Genomic DNA, 18,807 nt, shown 5'->3' on the forward strand with positions numbered 1-18,807 from the left:
CCTCAAACTACACTGTTATATGATTCTCTGAGTATTAATATAAAGCAAGATGTTAAAATAAAAAAAATACATTTCCACCTGAGGTGTTCTCATCAGTGTCATGGAAGATCTCAAAAGTCCAGACAAAAAGATTCCCTACTGAAGCAAGGTTCTCTTCTGACTTGAAGATGAAACTAGGCTACTGAGGCAGAATAGCATGGTGGACAAAGCACTGGCTTTGGCATCAGAGGACCTGATGAGTTCAAGTCCCAGCTCTGCTACTTACTTCCCATGTGACATAAGTCAAGCCACTTAACTACTCTGGCCTCAGTTTTCTCAACTATAAAATGAGGAAGTTAGAAGTCGCATTTTTAGGACTTTTTTTTCTTAACACCAAGCCTACTTAACCTCTCTGCAGCTTCCATACATCATTCCTTGTCCAGCCCTCTAGGTCCAAACAAAATGTCTAATCTCTAATCCATATGACAGCTTTTCATATACTTACATGTAGGTAATGCGTTTGCCCTGTCTTTTCTTCACCAGTTCCTCATATGGCATCTTAAGGCCTTTCAACACCCTGGCCAATCTCGTCTGGACATTTTCTATTTTATCAGTGTCTTTTAAGATATTGGTTAACTTATCAAGCGATTTGCAAAATATAATATTTATGGAAACTCTGTCTACCACATTTCCCTATTCTACCAGTCAGTCAATAAGCATTTATTAAGTGCTTGCTGTATGTCAGTTGTAAAGGATACAAATGAAGCAGTCCTTGCCTTCAACAAACTGAAATTCAATCAGGGGAGGCAACACATATATTTGTATAAGTAAATAGAAAATGTACACCAAATAAATAAGATATTTTTGAAGGAAATACATTAAGCAGCTGAGGGATAGTGGCAGAAGAATAGGGAAAGTCTTTGTGTAGAAGGTTGTATTAAACTGAGTTTTGAAGGAAACTAAGTGCTGAGATGAGGAAGAAAAAAAATGTTCCAGGGTAGTTTGCAGACTCTATTGTCTTCCCTTTTTTGAACACTGGGACAATAATTTTTTTCTTCTTCATTCCTGTTGTTCCTCTCTCATTCTCTATGATATCAATATCAGTATTCAAATGTCATTGATAAAATTATACCAGTTCTTTCAGTATCCAAGTCCATCAGAGTCAGGTGATTTGAACTCATCAAGAGCAGTTAGGTGGCTCCTTAATATCTCCTTACTCCTAGTAATTCTCTTTGTACTCTCATTTCTATTCCAACAGTCAATCTCTGTGGCAGAGAAATCATAGATATAGTGAGAACTGAGTAGCTTTGCCCTTTTCCTATCATTAGTTATCATTGTCCTATTCACCACAAGCAATGCTCTTATCCCCTCTATTACGCTCTCTATTCCCGTACCCTCACCCAGTATAGTTATTAAAATTATTTTTATTGTATTGAGCTTTCCTCACCAGCCTGGGCTTAATTGCTACTTATAACTATTCTTATAAGGCCATGCCATTCTATTATATTTAGCCGCGTTAACCTGTCATTTCTTCTATCTTCTGTATGTATTTTTTTTGTTTTAACCTAAGTTTCCTGGTGAATACCCTTTGGAATCCATTTGCTCTCTTCATAAAATTTCTCTTTTTTCTCATTAAAATTGGTTTCTCTTTGTCTTTAGAATTTTATTTTTGAGACTTTTTCATTTTGGGCTAATTTTCCCTGTAAGATTTTAATCCATGACCCTTCTTACTCTGAAAGCTCTGAAATTTGTTCTCCCAAAATCTAGAGTGCATAGCAGACCATTTCCAGCTTCTTTCTCCTCTTATCGCAGACTCTAAGACAGAGTGGTCACTTCTTCCAAGATTCCCATCATCCCCATCTTGGCAGTCTTTTCTTCCTCTCTCTTGATGACAATTGGATCCAGAATAGAATTTCCAGGTTGGGTCCTCTACCTTTTGAAGAATAAAAGTTATCATTAAAGTAATGGACCTTCTTCTTATAGTCTTCCTTGTGGTACATGTTTTTTATTGGTTAAATTCCTCTATGATATGGCAGGATAGTCACAATGTCTTCATTTTTGTCCATTTCTGATTTCTTTCAGAGTGAACCATTTATTTAAATAGACTGTGTTAGATCTGCTAAAACTATATATGTAATTACATATACTCATCCTTACCCTAATGTGTTTTATGCCTTCATTTTTGCTCTTACAAGTAGGCATTCTAACTGCACAAAAATATTTTATTTTGCAATGCACTATTATATGAGACAGTGACATATGGCAAGAGCCTGTATTTGAAATAAGAGGTCTCAGGCCCAAATACCAACGCTGTTACGTATTAATCATTTGACCTGGGAAAATAAAAATAATAATAGCACTTATACAACACTTTAAGGTTTGCAAAGTGCTTTCCATATATTAGCTCATTTGGTCCTCCATTTTACAGATGAAGGAACTAAGACAGAGAGAGGTTAAGTAATTTACCTAGAGTTACACAGCTAGTAACTGTAGACAGGATTCAAACTCAGGTCTTCCTAATTACAAGCCCTACACCCTATCCATTGCACCACCTAGATGCTTTTTTCTATAATTCTCTCATCTATAAAGTGAGGAAAGATAATTTCTAATCTACTTTTTAGCTCTAATTCTTGTATCATATACATGTATATGTATGTACACACACACATATAGACAGAGACACAAATGTATGGGTGTACACATATAAATACATATCTTTATATAAACCATTCTAAATATATTCAAACATATTTGTACCCAGTTAATATATGTGTTGGGATATAGTCAGTTTTTTAAAATGCCAAGTGATTTATCTCTTTTTACTTAAAGAAGATATTTATGCTGTGAAGGCAAAAAGGCTTCAGTATAGTCAATAAAACTCTGGACTGAAATCATAAGTCTCAACTAAATTTTTTTTTAAAATCTTGAACTGTATTTTTCAGTAAATTTTTTTCACTGTCCTCATTGTAGTTACCTTACATTAAATTAACCAGATACTGAGATATGTACTGCCTTAGTATGGACAATCTTGTCAGTGTTTTTCTACTTCTTAAATCTTTGAAGTCTTGGCACATATGCTACAAGTATTCTCATGATTATTTGCTCTTTCTTACTGTGAGCAGTCACAGTAAGATGTCAAAAGATGTCAATGTATCCTGTGCAATGATGAGATGATGCAATGTTTATTATTGACTTTGGAGGAATGATGTAACCACCTCTGCTAGCTAGAGGAATTTATTCTGGAGAAGGAAAAAAACTGTGAATGTGTGATAGTTGTCTTCAAGTGTTTGGGAACCCAACAATCATCATCAATGCCAAGATGAGACATTGAAATAGGACTTTTAAAAGAACCTTTAATCTTTCTCCCCGGTCAAATACATGAAGGAGGCCTCCTTGAGCTCCTCTCCCTCAATCAGTATTATCATCATCATCATCATCAACAACGTAATTTACCTCCCACTTACTCTTACACTGTCACCACTATTACTGTCATTGCTACCATCATCATTTCCAGATTTATCCAAGTAGATCAATTTCAAAATTCCTGATATGAAATGTAGGCAGCTTTCAGTACTGTTTAGCCACCCTTTGGTTTCTGCAGTGGCAGTGGCAATGATGAGAAAGAGGACAGAGGATGCTGAGAATTACACGGTTTTTAGACCATCAATGACCTTTCATTTGACCTTGGTACTCTAAAGGAAATGACCAATGAGTAGGCATATTTCTAGAGGAGATGAATTACATCTGTTTTGACATTCTCCCTCTAAACAAAACCAGAAGAAGCCAATTGCAGCTAAGTTAAAGGACAGTTGTCAAAGAAAGGAATTGGCAGTGTTTTTTAATCACAGGCTCAAAAGTCACAAGAAATAATATTTCATGGAGCATTTAGTTATTATATAGTATTATATGGTTATTATATAGTAAAACGTAGTACTAATGTTAACTATTTGCAAAAAGACCATCATTGAATAATTGTAGCTCATGTAGCAACATTAGTTGCTGAGGAAGAAGTGGTAGTGAAATTCTGTGAATTACTTGATGAGACCCTCCAAGTCAAATCAAAATACCTTCTGTTTCCTGGTGAGAAAAATTGAGAATGGGGAGAAATATATGGAAAAGTATGGTTCAAGAGAAAGAAATGAGAGGCCGAAGAATTGAAGACATTATGTAAGGCTCATGCTTTTATACCATGAGCTCTTTGTTCAACAGAAATGAATTGGTAGGCAGTGGGGATGGTAAGCTCCAAAATAATCACAAAGAATGAAGTTGACTACATTTAACAGACAGGAATAGATTTGTTATAGACATAGGAGTTATCTTTGAATCATCTTTCTCTTCACAATTGGACCATTAATTCACCAGAGCCAAGATTAGAATGTATAATAAGAAAAAAGAAAGAAGAAAATGCTGCACAATTAAGATTTAACTCTGGACTATATAAATAAACTATTGAAATTAAAAATAAAAATAGACAACAGAAAGGACATCACTATTAACTTTATTTTTTTCATCTAGTGAACTTATAAATATAAAATAATTGCTAGGAGAACAAAAGAGCCTGACGGTGCCTTAGAAAATGTCTGATTTATTTTCCAAAAGACAACATGAAGTTAGAATGTAAACTCATGTGGAAAATCTTATGAAAGATGATGGTTGATTATAAACAATATCAGCTCAGTCAATCAATAAAACATTTATTAAATACCTACTACATGCCAGGCACTGTTAAATGCTGGTATACAAAAAGAGGCAAAAGGCAGTTTCAACCCTCAAAGAGCTCCACCAGCCAAATATCCACGAGGGTACTTAGAGCTTCTTGTGACTTTTTTAAAGCTCAGGAAACCAGCAAGTGATGTTAACACCAAGCCTTTAGGCTCTGGAACCAACCAAGTCTCAAGGATGGTCTTAGTACTTTTAAAGGAAAAACTAGTCTAAATTGCATGGGGCAAGGGGTAAAGATTTACTACTACTCCAGTAAAGGTATGTGGGACAGACAATGCTGGAGAACAATGAGCTAGGCTCAGGTTTGCAACGGAGAAGAGCAGGTTATATACTGCATGGTTACATTGCATTGGGAGTACATGGACAAGAGTCACACAGTCATAGATGAGTTGCAATGTATGTGTCACTGTAGGGAACTCCCAAATTGGGGAGATCAGAGATTCATTTGAATATTTGCATATAAACCAGTTTTACCTAAAAATAATAACTAGCATTTATATAGTGCTTTAAGATTTGACAAACACTTAACAAATATCATTTCATTTTATCCTTACAACCACCCTAGGAGGTAGGTGCTATTATTATCCCTATTTTACAGCTGAGGAAACTGAGGCACAGAGGTTTAGTGATTTGCCCAATATCACACAGCAAGTAAATATATGAGGTTATATATTTGAGCCCAGTGACTGTAAGTCACTAGGTCACTATGCCACCAGTTGCCTCATTCTCAAAGTTTTTGTTGTTGTAGTCAGTCATTTCAGTTGTATCTTACTCTTTGTGATGACCTCATTCAGGGTTTTCTTAGCGAAGTTTCTGGATCAATTTGGCATTTTCTTCTTCAGCTCATTTTACAGATAAAGAAACTGAGGCAAACAGGATTAAATGACTTGCCCAAAGCCTCACAACTAGTAAGTGTCTGAGTCCAGATTTGAACTTAGGAAGACGAGTCTTCCTGACTCCAGGCATGGCACTCTATCTACTGTACCACTTAGCTGCTCCTGTACTTAAGGTAAAGATGAATTCCCAAGTGTTTGGAATCAGAGAATCTCAGGAACTCCAGAGTCTTTCCAATCCATTCTAGCTTGAATAAAAATTCTCTCAACAACATATCTGGCAAAAGGTGTCATCCTGCCTTTGCTTGAAGGCTTCCAATGAGAGACCCCATTTTACTTTGGGATAACTATGGTGGTTAGGAAATGATTACTAATGTCAAGCCTACATTTTCCTCTGCAACTTCTAACCATTCTTCTTTTTGAAGCTTAGTGAAAAATATCTAATCTCTCTTTTGTAAGATAGCTATTCAAATACTTGAAAACAACCATCATGTCCCCTTAACACATTTTAATTAATTTAGTTGACATATATTTTCTTCCCTAGGCTAAACGAGCCTAATTTTTTCAACTGATCCTCACATGGAATGATGTCCTTGTCCTCCTCTGGATACTGTATATTTTGTCAGCATCTTTCCTACAATGTAGCAGAATGCCAAATTATAGGCATGTCAGAGTCAGAGCTAGAATCATGATGAATTCTTTGTAAAACGTTGGATGAAATCCTTAGCCTGGTTTTACATTTCGTTTTTAAGTTTTGTTGTTTCTTTTTGTTTGCAAACCCTAATCATTTTCTCCTAACATCTCCTCTTCCTCACCACAATGAACTTTTCCTTGGAACAAAGAAAAATATTTAAGCAAAACCAAGTGATATAATGACAGCATTTGACAGTGTATACCATATTCCATGTCTATAGTCCTCGTTTCTTTCTTCTAGAGGAGAATGAATTTTTAAAATTTATTTTAAACTTAAACTAAAACTTAAATACACAATAATAAAAGAATTATTTTACATATGTGTTTGTATATATATGTGTATAGATATACATATATAAATGTACACACACATACATATTTGTGTCTAATGGTTGCCTTTTCTAGGGAGGGAGGGAAGAAAAAAGGGGGAAAAAGTTGCATGCTAACTTTCAGTGGTAATGAGTCTCTTGCATACACACACATACACACACACACACACACACACACACACACACACACACACACACACACACTGGTCTTACTACCAAGTTAGGCAGGCTAAGTTGTCAGTCACACATTGAGTTAGCAGAACCACATTCTGCTTTTACAATTCTCAGTTCTCTTTTAAACCATTCAAGAATATCAAGCTGTAACTCCATAATTTCTTGGGATTCTATAGAGTCTTCTCTGCCTCATCAGGTATTGATTCATTTTCCTTTTTCTTGTGAAGGAATTCTTTTAATTTCTGAATTCTTTTACGTGATCTGGAGGCCATATTCCCTTTTACTATTAACATCTTTCTAGCTGGTTTTTCTACATATGCTCATAGTCTTAAATCGAGTATTCTTTCTGTAAGATCTTTGGTATTTTCAGTTATTTTACCATTTCTCTCCTGTTTCTCACTTTCGGACTCTCTTCTCTTAGGTGGTGGTTTCTCTTGAGGCTGATCTCAAAACATCTTAGACTCCTCCCAATCTGAGCGATTCAGTGTTCACCAGCCTTAGCCTCTGCCCCAAGTGACTTTTTGAGGGACAAAACTGGTCCAAGCTAAATCTTGGACTCTTACCCTCAAGCATGGTGAAGGGCTACATAGCTACATACGTATCTTTTCCCATTTTCCTCTATTCTTCCGTTCTCTGGCACAAAGTGTATGCCAGTGTACCAGCCTGAGCAAATTTCTGTTGTTTACATCTTTGAAGCACTAGACGTGGGGCAGGGAGGCTGGGGCATAATGTTAAGTTCTGTTTCAGCTGTATAGGTTGGCTTTTGTAGTGCCATTGGGAGTGTGGTGGGCAGCTGGGGGGAAAAGGTGCTAAATGAGCATTTAGGGGTTAAGAATTCTTCTCTGTTGTTAGTTCTCAGGTTTTTACCTCATTTTGGTTCTTGGTATCCCAGATCACGGAGACAGCCAAAATTGATTTATCTCTTGAACATAATTCCTATTTTGGAGAAGTTTGGGAAGTTTGTGAGGAGAGAAAATGTGTAACTCTCCATCTTGTTGGTCAGGTGACTCTTTTATGTATTCTCAATTAAATATGCAACTTGAGCCCCAGCCAGTTTGCACTGATAAAATACAACTTCGAGTTTAAAAAATCCCAAGACTTTAAATGTTTCTCTTCTGGGATTTTGTCTTCCCTTAGTTTCCAATCTTTTTACTAGCATCTAAGTAAGTAGAACTAGGACAGAGATAAATGACTATCTAGATTTCAATGCATTGATATACATACACTGAAGGAAAAATACTGTTTTATAAATAGTTTTTAAAGTGGCTATTGTCTACTACCAAAAGGAAGAGGAGAGGAGGAAACAGTTAGGTTTGGTTCCTCTCCATCTAGTTCTCAATTAGAGAATGGGCAAAGTATGTAATTAATCTGCAGGAGAGCCTAATGGTAAAAGGATCTTCTCTCCCTTAGAAAAGCTAGGAATTATGGGCTCAGTCAGTGTAAGGCAGTCTTACAAATAGACCATTTCCTATATCTTGGATCATTTCTGTTCAGCTCTGAGATTCTTTCTCTAGTTCCTCAATGCTTGCCTCTGTCACTGAAAAGCCTATATAATAATCTGAGTCAGAGTCAATACACATTCATTAAGAGCCTGTTATGTGCCAGGCACTGGGCTAAGTGATGGGGATACAAAGAAGAGAATAAGATAGTCCCAGCCTTCAAGGAATGGACAGCTAAGTGGTTCAATGGATAGAGCCCTGGGCCTGGAGTCAAGAAGACCTGGATTAAAATCTAACCCCAAACACCAAATTATGTGACCCTGGGCATGTCATTTAACCTCTGTTTATCTGTTTCCTTATCTGTGAAATGGGGAATAAATAATAATAAGCATAATCTATCTCCCAAGGAGGTTGTAAGGGTCAAATGAGATAATATCTGTTAAGCACAGTACCTGAGGTATAGTAGGCGTTATATAAATATTAGCTGCTCCTGTTGCTGCTTTTTCTTCTTTTGATGCTGCTGCTGCTGCTGCTACCACTACTACTACTACTACTACTACTACTACTACTACTACTACTACTACTACTACTATTACTAAGCTTACAATCTAATAGGGGAAGAAAACACACAAAAGAAGCTAGAAAGGATGGAGAGGAAGGGTATCTGCAGCCATGTGGGAAAGATTCTGAGGAGGATTGAATTTCAGAGTTGATTTCATCTTGTATGAGACCATAAAGTCTGGGAGAGCAGCTGAGTCAAAATGATGAGGTGAATGCCCTAACATATCTTCCTTAAATGGTAGAGGATTTGGGAGGAGTTATCTAATATCTACCTCCTACCTTCTTCAACCATAGGGAGGGAAGGTATGCTGAGGAAGTGTGAGTTTCAAAGCTGATTTCACGTTGCAGAATGATGAGTTTCCAGAGATTATAATGTGTAGGAGTGCAGCTGGGTGGGAAATGAAAAGGTGAATTCCCTGGTCACCCTCCTTAAACTGTGTAAAACCTGGGAGCTCTTCAGCATCCACCCTTCATCATCTCCAGTCAGAGGGAGAGAGGAGCCCCTGGGGCGAGGTTTTTCAATGCCAGAAGGTGCTCTGCTTAATCACTAGAGACAGAATTCAGCACAAAGGCTCCACCTGGGATGCTGTTCTGGTACCACCCTCTTTTCCTCTTCAAGGTCACAGTCTTTGGTCTAGCATTCTTGTTTCTCCACATCTTGTTGCCTTCTTGGCTTCTCCTACCCACTAGCTGTCTTCAAGGGCAAGGTCTAAGAAACTAAAACCTTTCAGAGATTAGAGAGTGATGTCGAAAGAGTTTGCCTAGCCACAAGTGGTTCACACCTCTCTTCTCTCCCATCTGCTCTGAAGCCACCTCCTTTTACAAGGAACTCCAAAAGATAGGCTACACCAATGAATATTGCTTGGGCTTTGAAGAAATCTATATTTAATTATGTTAAATGAGACATAGATAAGAGTGCCAAATAAAGAGATAGCCCAATGAAGTTAAAATAATACACAGGATGCATTTTTTGGTATGTATTTTTTTTCTATTTGCTACCTATGTTTATTCCTTTAATAGGTCTGTGACATCATGGATATGAATTATTCCCGCCATTAGCACAAGTCACAACTCATCCATGTTTCCTTATCTTGTGCAACTCTTGTCCATGCTCTGTTATAGACAACAGAGTCAAAGATTGAGGATTGGAGGAGACCTTAGAGATTGTCTCATCTGACTTCCTCAATATGCAGAGAAAGAAACTGAGGTAAACCGTCCAAAGTTACACGGGTAGGTAAATGGCAAAAGCCATATCTCATTACAACATATCCAGTGAGTGGCCAGCAAGTTTTTGCTTGAACACATCCAGGGAAAGGGAGCTCAGCCATTCCACTATAATGGAACAGCTATAATTGATAAGAAATTTTTTCTTACACTAAATCTAAATTTGCCTATTTGTTACTTCCACCACATTTTCCTTGTACTACGTACTGGGGCCAAAACAAATAAGTCCAATCCTTCCTTTCATTCAGCAACTTTTCAAATATTTAAAGATAGCCCTCATCCTTTAAAGAGTGGTACACTAGAAGGAGTGCTAGCCTAGCTCTGGAATGAAAGGACTAGAGTTCAAATCCTGCCCCTGACCTGTGTAACTTTGGGCAAGTCACTTCATCTCTCTGGGCCTCAGTTTTCTTATCTGCAAAATTAGGGGGTTGGACTCAATGGCCTCTAATGTTCCTTCTTCTTAAAAAAAATATTTATTTTGAACTTAAGAAATAAAACAAGCATTTCCATAACATAGAATAGAAAAAAAGATAATTGTTCATGAAACTGCATATCTATTATGTACAACTTGTTATTCCTTTTAAATATACAATCATATAACTTTTTTCTTTTTTTCTTCCCTTCCCCCCTCCCACCCTAGGGATGGCTACCATTACATACAAATATGTGTGTATGTGTATATATACATACATACATACATACATACATACATACATACATATATATATGTAAGACCATTCTGTACATACTTCTATTTATCAGTTCTCTGTATGAAGATAGCATTATCCTTCATGGGTCCTTTGTAGTTAATTTGGGTGTTTATAATAGTCAAAATAACATATTTGCCCAAAGTTCTTAAAACAATATTGCTGTTAATGTATGCAACATTCTCTTGTTTCTGCTAATTTCGCTCATCATTATTTTGTGCAGGTCTATTCATGTTTATCCACTGATAGAAATGTTAAACAACATAAAACCAAGAACTGATTCCTAGGGCACCTCATTGGAGACTTCCTTCCAAGTTGATATAGGACTATTGAGTCTAGGCATTAACTAGAACCAATATAATTGTCTAGCCCACATTTCTCTCTCATTTACTCAAGGATTACGTGATACATTTTGTCATAATATTTTGCTAAAATCTAAGGGTAAATTATATTTATAGCATTCCTCTGACTAGTAGAACTATCCAAAAAAAAATCAACCTATGACCTATTCTTGATAAAACCATGACTATGGAAGTCATCCAGTCTAATCTCCCCATTTTATGAATGAGGAAAGTGAAGCTCAGAAAGAGTAGGTGACCAGCACAAGATCACATAGATATGAAGTGACCTAAGCAGGATTTGAAAGGCTTAATTTTTTAATGCTGCCAAGTGGCTCTAAATATGCAAATCTGTATATGTAAATTACATATTTACATGTATAATTATTCACTAATTTTTAGCCTCCTTTAAAATATATTTTGTGTGCATCTAGGATTATTGTATTTTCGTTATTGATCACATGGATATTATACAGAGAGGAGCTTTCTTGCCATTATATTTAATTCAATCATAAACTGTTAGACTTGGAAGGACTTCAGTTAATATAAACACAGAACTGATACTATTTTAATTAATTTGTAAGAATTATGAATTGATTTTGAGCATCAGGATAGGAATATTTTTAAACTTCAGAATTATCCCCCTCCTTTTTAAAAAAATAAAATAAAACAGGGACTATAGATACTGTTGAAAATAAAATTAGCAAAATGACATGCTATTGATCATTATAGTATTTTTAGCTGTGCAATATTAAAATCGATATTACCATGGAGAGTAAAAAGAAATATTCATTGGTAACATATATGGAGACTGCCTACAGATGTAATACCAACACAATGGAAATCATTCATGTTAAATTTCCATGTACTACCTGTGGCAATTCTATTTTTAAAAATGAATGTAATTTTGTCAAAATTGTAGGTGATCCTTGGAACAGGATTGGATCTTGTCTAAAGGTCAAAGCTAAGTGTTTCTGTGAACACAAATATTAGTTTCTTGACATAGACTTTGCCCAGATAGTTGATAAGTTGCAAAAGATGCAGCCAATTTTAGCTCTTCTCACTAATCCAAAAGAACATTTCTAAACATATTCAAACTCAGTAGCCTATGGATGGACCAAAGAGATGCAGGTTCCAAAATATTTTTGTATTTGCAATATCTTTGAAGTAAATATTCCTTTGTAAAAACTTTTTTTAATTGAGAATATGATTATGAGTAGAAAACTTGGCATTTCATGCCTGGTCCATGAGGCACATTTAATCTCTTCTGGAAACTGATCCTTAAATTTTAGTAACCAATCATTTATGTTGGGGCACCAATACAACACAACAGAAAAATACTGTTTTAAGATTTGGTTTTGGTCCTGACCTGTGAGTTTATTAGTATAGGGAGCTTCTCAGTGAAGAAACTCCTTCTAAATAATGCATAGCAATCATTTTTTCTGCAACTTAGTCTTAGAGTACCTGGGAGAATAAAAGGCTTAGTGACTTTCCCAGGGTCACACTGACAGTATCAGAGGAGAGGGACTCAAGCTGGGTAGTAGACTTTGGAGCAGGCTTTCTAGCCATCTTGCTTCTCATTTTTATTTTTATTTTTATTTTTAATTTTTGGGGGCAATTGGAATTAAATGACTTGCCCAGAGTCAGACAACTAATAAGTGTCTGAGGCACTTGAACTTAGGTCCTCCTCACTCCAGGGCTGGTGATCTGTTGCTTCTCATTTTAAACTGTTGAGGGAAAATATTTGATTCATAAAATGACCAAAACTCATCATGTTATGAGAGTTTTATAATATATTTTATTGCGTTTCCCAATAGCTGATTTTTTCTAGATTTGCTGAATGGAAAAAAAAATGAAAAGAAAGAAATGAGTGGTAAGGAATTGGAAGACCAGGAGAGAGTGAGTTGCTCACCTGACCTCTCTGGTCTTTCTAACATCTACTGACTCTTCTTCACTTCTTCCCCCTTCTGTTCTTCCCTTCTCTTTCACATAAAAGTTTATTGGAGCTCCTGTAAGTATTTTCTTGGAGAGGGCCCAAGGTGTTGAAGTTTTACAGTGAAATTCAGAAGAGGCAAGAACAGGGAAGGACTTGAAGAAGAAAAGGAAGCAGGAAAACACTTGTCTTTATCATGATAATAGTAATGAAGTCTAGGCCCAGAGGTTGAGACAAAAGACTAGGTTACTGTCCTCCAGACTGTTTCCTGCCAATGAGGTTCATGAGTCACCTTTACCAGGCTGATTAGAGAACTACAAAGCCAAGTAGCTTGGGTTTGACTTCCTATCAGCATATCAAGACCACTCCAACCTTTTTCATGATGACTATTGGGGGTTTAAATGGTACTATGTATTTTTTCAATCTGGCAGAAAAATTTAATACATCACTTATCTTCTGAGAACTTTGCTAATGGAACAAGAAAGCTGTAGTTAGATTTTTGTTAAGTTTTCTTCCAATAAGTAATCTATGATAAAAGTGGAAAATAAAGTTTTTAATTGAGAACATCAGCAAGTTGATAAGAGGTAAGAAAGAGGAGACATCTATACATACATAAAGCTAGGAGATATATACATATATATAATGTGTATGTATATGTAGTTTTTACACATACATACATTCTGTGCATATATGAAAGGCAATAACTAATGTAAGTTTTTTTCCACAGACACTATTTTGCTATCATAAATGTACTACTACATACACGTTAGTGTGCCTGAACAAATGCGTATTCATTTCTGCAGTTATCAAGTTAGCCAATTTGTTTTTGCTTATGCAGATATTTTCAATACATATACAAATTCAGTATAAAACATTTTCAAGACATGCTTAATCTTAACCTAGTTACTCACTCTTATTCTAGATGTATATGTATACAGCAAAGTATCTTATCTATAAAATAGATTCAATTTTAATGAGGTTCAAATCATTATCCTCCAACTCTTGGCTACAAATAAAATGAATTATCCTGAGCCTATTCCTACCACAGAAAATGTCAAGATACACAGTGAGATAGCCCCTGCCTTGGGGCTGTATTCAAGAATGGTCTGGGAAAAGGAAACAGGAAGAGCCAATTAGCCACTTTCTTTTATTTCTCCTTTAGTCCTGCTGGGGTGGAAGTTGTAAGTAGCATGCAAGCCATTCTCTCATTTTCTAGGATTGTAATATCATAATGTGGATCAGGTATCATATCCTGACTCAGAGCTTTTGTTCTGCTGGTCCTAAATGGCTTAACTGTAATTAGAATACTTTTTGTTTTGACCATTCCTGGGTATTCCGCTTTAGTGGAGAGAGGAGGAAGAGGAGGCACAGTGTATTTTGATTGGCCTTTTGACACGTGTATTTATAGACATCAAAGTCTGAAAATTTTCTTCCATACAAATGTATTAAATTCAATTTATCAGGCATTTATTAAGCACTTACTGAGTGTAAGGCAGTGTCTTGGGCACAAGGTTATACAAAGATGAAAAATAATAGTGCCTGCCCTCAAGGAGCTTTCATTCCATTGGAAGGCAATAATACATGGACTTAAGTATAATTTAGAGTAGAACATAATGGGGGAAAAGAAGATATCAGGACTTATTTCTGTAGGAAAACTTTGTGAGGGAGAGAATGCTTTCATTTGGATGACATCAGGGAAGGCATTGTCCAAGAGATGGCTATCTGAGCTGAGATTTGAAGGGAAAGGAGGATTTGGGCAGGTAGAGATGAGGAGGGACTATATTACTGACATGGAGTTGACCTGCATCTATATACCAAGGTGAGATAGTACAGGACCATGTAAGGTACTAAGAAAACTGTTAGGAGTCAGGCTTGATTGGAGGGAACAGTATATAAAAGGTTCATTGGAAACAGATTATGGCAATTTTAATATTAGGCTAAGGAATTTCTATTTTATCCTATGAGAAGTAGGGAGCCACAGAAGCTTTTTGAGTGAAAGAATGACATGGTCAGGATTATGCATTAGATTTTTTGTCATCTTTGTAAAGTAGATTGGAGCGGGGGCAGGCTGGAAGAAGTTAGAAAGCAAAAGAAGTTAGAGTAATCACATAATAAATTTCTGGGCAAAAGATGATGAAATCTCGAACAAGGGAGTTATTTTTCAAACTATTCATATAAAAATTCACATTGACATTCATCTAAACATGCATGAATATATAGTATATATATACATATGTATAAATTAATACATATTTGATAAAAATAGCTGATTGATACAGAGGTAGCTAGAAATACAGGTCTTGAAAAACAGATTGAACAGATATACATATATATTTTAAACACATTAAATATATCTATGTGGATACTCATATGTGTGACTCTGTCTATCTATCTCTCTATCTCTCTATCATCTATCTATCTATCTATCTATCTATCTATCTATCTATCTATCTGTCTCCATGAGAGAATAAACTATGGTAGTAGCATTCATTTATGTGTATATAAATCCATTTATATATACATATACATTTTTCTGTGTGTGTATATATGTATGTGTGTATGATAGATATAGATATATGAGTGAAGTAATTGATGTAGAAACAGATTGTATGGATACCGTATGTATGGCTATAAAAATATACATGCATATAGATGTTCGATCTGTGTTTTTTCAAACTTGGTCTTCCTAGATTTGTCTAAAATCATTACCTACCTCTCTTAAGCAAATATATATATGTATGTATGTATGTATGCACGTGTGTGTGTTACACACACACACATACATTCACATGTATTAGTATTAATAGCATTTATATAGCACTTTATGGTTTGCAAAGTGCTTTATGTCTTATTTCCTTTGGTCCTCACAACAACCCTGTGAAGTACGTGCTATTATTATCCCTAGTTGACACAAGAGGAAACTGAGGATGTTTGACTTGCTCAGAATCACACAGCTAGCAAGGGTTGGAGGCAGGATTTGAAACTGCCTTCCTAAATACAAGCCCACTGCTCTACCTTAGCTGCCTCATAGGTGTGTGCATATATACGTATAGAAAGACAAATGTATTTATGCATGCATGTATGAATGCTACCTCTGACACTAACTTTGTGAGTTTGAACAAGTTAGTTAATCTGCCTGAGTTTCAATTGCTTATCTGTAAAATGGCAGAGGTGTGTGGGGGTGTTGGGGAAATTGAGGGAGGGGAGTAAAATTGAGCTAGGTGGGCTCTGAGGGTCCCTCCCAGCTGATTCAATACTGTCCCCTTAGTTCAGGCTCTCATTATCTCTTCTCTGAAATATTGTAATAGCCTCCTGTCTGCTTGCTCTCCCTCCATCCCTCCAGCCTCTTCCCTCACTGCTTCCCTCACAGCTGCCAGATGCACTGAACATTGGAAAGCTTGCTGGATTTGGAGATGGAGGACCTGGATTTGTGTCCCATCTCTGCTACTTACTACCTGTGTGACCTTGGGCAAGTCCCTCAACCTTTCTAGACCTCAGCTCTCTGTCTATAAAATGAGAGTATTGGTCTAGAAGGCCTCCAAGCTTCCTCTCAGCTCTACATTCTTTTTTATATACCCATGCATACTCTCATACACTCTCATGCTTGCATGTATACTTAACATCCCTTCCCTCAAGGAACATACATTCTGGACTTTGCTTTACTAAGTGCTTGATGGAGGGGCCAGCTCATAAAAAACACTGAATCAATATTTGTTGTTGATGATAATGAAATACAATTATTATTATCCATTATAAGCAGTTTAAGTTTCTCTGATTGACAGGGACATGGTATGTCCCATACATACTGAGTTTGAGACAGCCTGCCAGATAGTCATGAGTTGCAAGTTTTAAATGGATTAAATAGAAATGATGTCTGATAGAAAGTTAAGATATCTGTCGTTCTGTCTTTTTCAGTCCTGTCTGACTCTTTGTGACTCTACTTGGGGTTTTCTTGGCAGAGATACCATACTGGTTTGCCATTTCCTTCTCCAGATCATTTTACTGGAATGAGGAAACTGAGTCAGAGTTAAGTGACTTGCTCAGGGTCACACAGCTAGTAAGTATCTGAGGCCAGATTTGAACCCAGGAAGATGAATCTTCCTGCTTCTGGGCCCGGCACTCTATCCACTGAGCAACCTAGTTGCCTGCTAAGATATCTAGCTTAAGGCATATTTTGAAGTCAATCAAGTAGAGAAGGTCAAATCCAAAGTTAGAAGAGAAAAAGTTAGAAAAAAGGGGGAAAGAGTCCAAATAAGATCAACATCACAATCCACTACAGATAATAGGGAAAATGAAATGATAGGCAAGAGCAGAGTCAGATTGAGATAATCAAGGCATAGAAAGGATTCCAAGTAGAAGGTAAATAACTGAATCAGGCATGATTCAAGAATCATTTACGAATTTAGGAATGCAGAGTCTGAAAAAAGAAAGAGGGAGAGGGAGAGGAAAGGGAGAGATTGAGAGAGAGACGCATACACACACACATATACACAGAGAGACAGACAGAGAGACAGAGACAGATACTTTTGTTAGATCAATTTCTTAAGCACTCACTGTGTGCCAGGCATTGAGCTAAATTCTGGCGATCCAAATAGAAGGTCTTTGGCCTTGAGTTTATCCTCTAATGGGAGAAGGCAGCTATAAAGGGGAGCAGAAGTGGTGTGCTTTACTAGCTGGAGGTGTAGAGACCTAGTTCTCACAAAAATAAGGTGTATTCTCACTTATCAGAGCCCAGCAAAGAAGAGGCAGATTTCAGGGTTCCAGTAGAGTTGGGTTGAGGTTAATGGTTGTTGCGCAGGCAGCATGGTAAAAGAGGTGGTAGGGTGGGTCACACAGTAGCTGCAAGAATATGTGTCTATTCAACCCAAGGCTTCCTAATTCAGAGGTCTGTTCTCAGGGGGTGAGACTGTACTTGGCACAAGTGACTTTCACTTTGCTATATGTATTCACTGAACTGAACACAGAACCTGGCACCTACTAGGCACCTAATAAATGTTTGGACTGATTGTTGATACATATGATTCCTGTTTTCAAAAGACTTACACATGCTATTTAGGAAGACAGCCACATTCAGAGAAATATAAATAATGATACAATGTGTTTCTTAACCACAAGATGACGTTTATACATTAAAAGAGAAATGTTTCCCAAGCAAGACCTATCTAGATCGCTTATATGAGATGTATGTCATCTCCATTGCTAACATGGAATCATCCTTGAGGTGAGTTCATTTCTATTTCAGACTCAAATGACTGCCATATATCTTTTGATATCATTTAGTCCACATAGAGTCATGTCTCTATTATCCATATATATGGAGAATTAATGTAGATAATTTAAATCAAAAACTTTAGGCCATCTACCCAATTTCCCTAGGATCTTGAAATATCCTGCATAGTCCACTTGAAAGTGAAGTTTCTACATAACAGGGTTTTCTCCATCTGGAGTTGAGATAATCTATGGATTGCTCTTGGTATATGCAGAATTTAGATAGTAAAAGATATGTAGTAAAATATAATTTGTATTATTGTAGACATTGAAATGTCAATTAACCAGATTGTTTGGGTATTGGTTAATTGTGGATGAACCAGAAACCCTTTTTTTCCTCTGGTTTTGTTAACCAAAATTCTTTCTAAAATGTATTAATCCACTTTATCTTAGATGGTAAAATATAGTAAAGGAAATTTTTTATTCATGGTTCAGGATTTTTCAGTACTTAAGAGTAATTAATTACTTTGAACACACAAACCTAAGTAGTTACTTCTTTGAATAAGTCCCTGATATAATCTTCCTTTTCTTCCGTTTTGCCTCTTTAAAAATGAAGTGTGGGCTTTTGTTGTTGTTGTTGTTGTTGGGGGCAGGTACTTATAGTTAA

The sequence above is a fragment of the Phascolarctos cinereus genome, unplaced genomic scaffold (assembly GCF_003287225.1).
Source record: "Phascolarctos cinereus isolate Bilbo 61053 unplaced genomic scaffold, phaCin_HiC Scaffold_5;HRSCAF=322, whole genome shotgun sequence".
Taxonomy (NCBI): Eukaryota; Metazoa; Chordata; class Mammalia; order Diprotodontia; family Phascolarctidae; genus Phascolarctos; species Phascolarctos cinereus.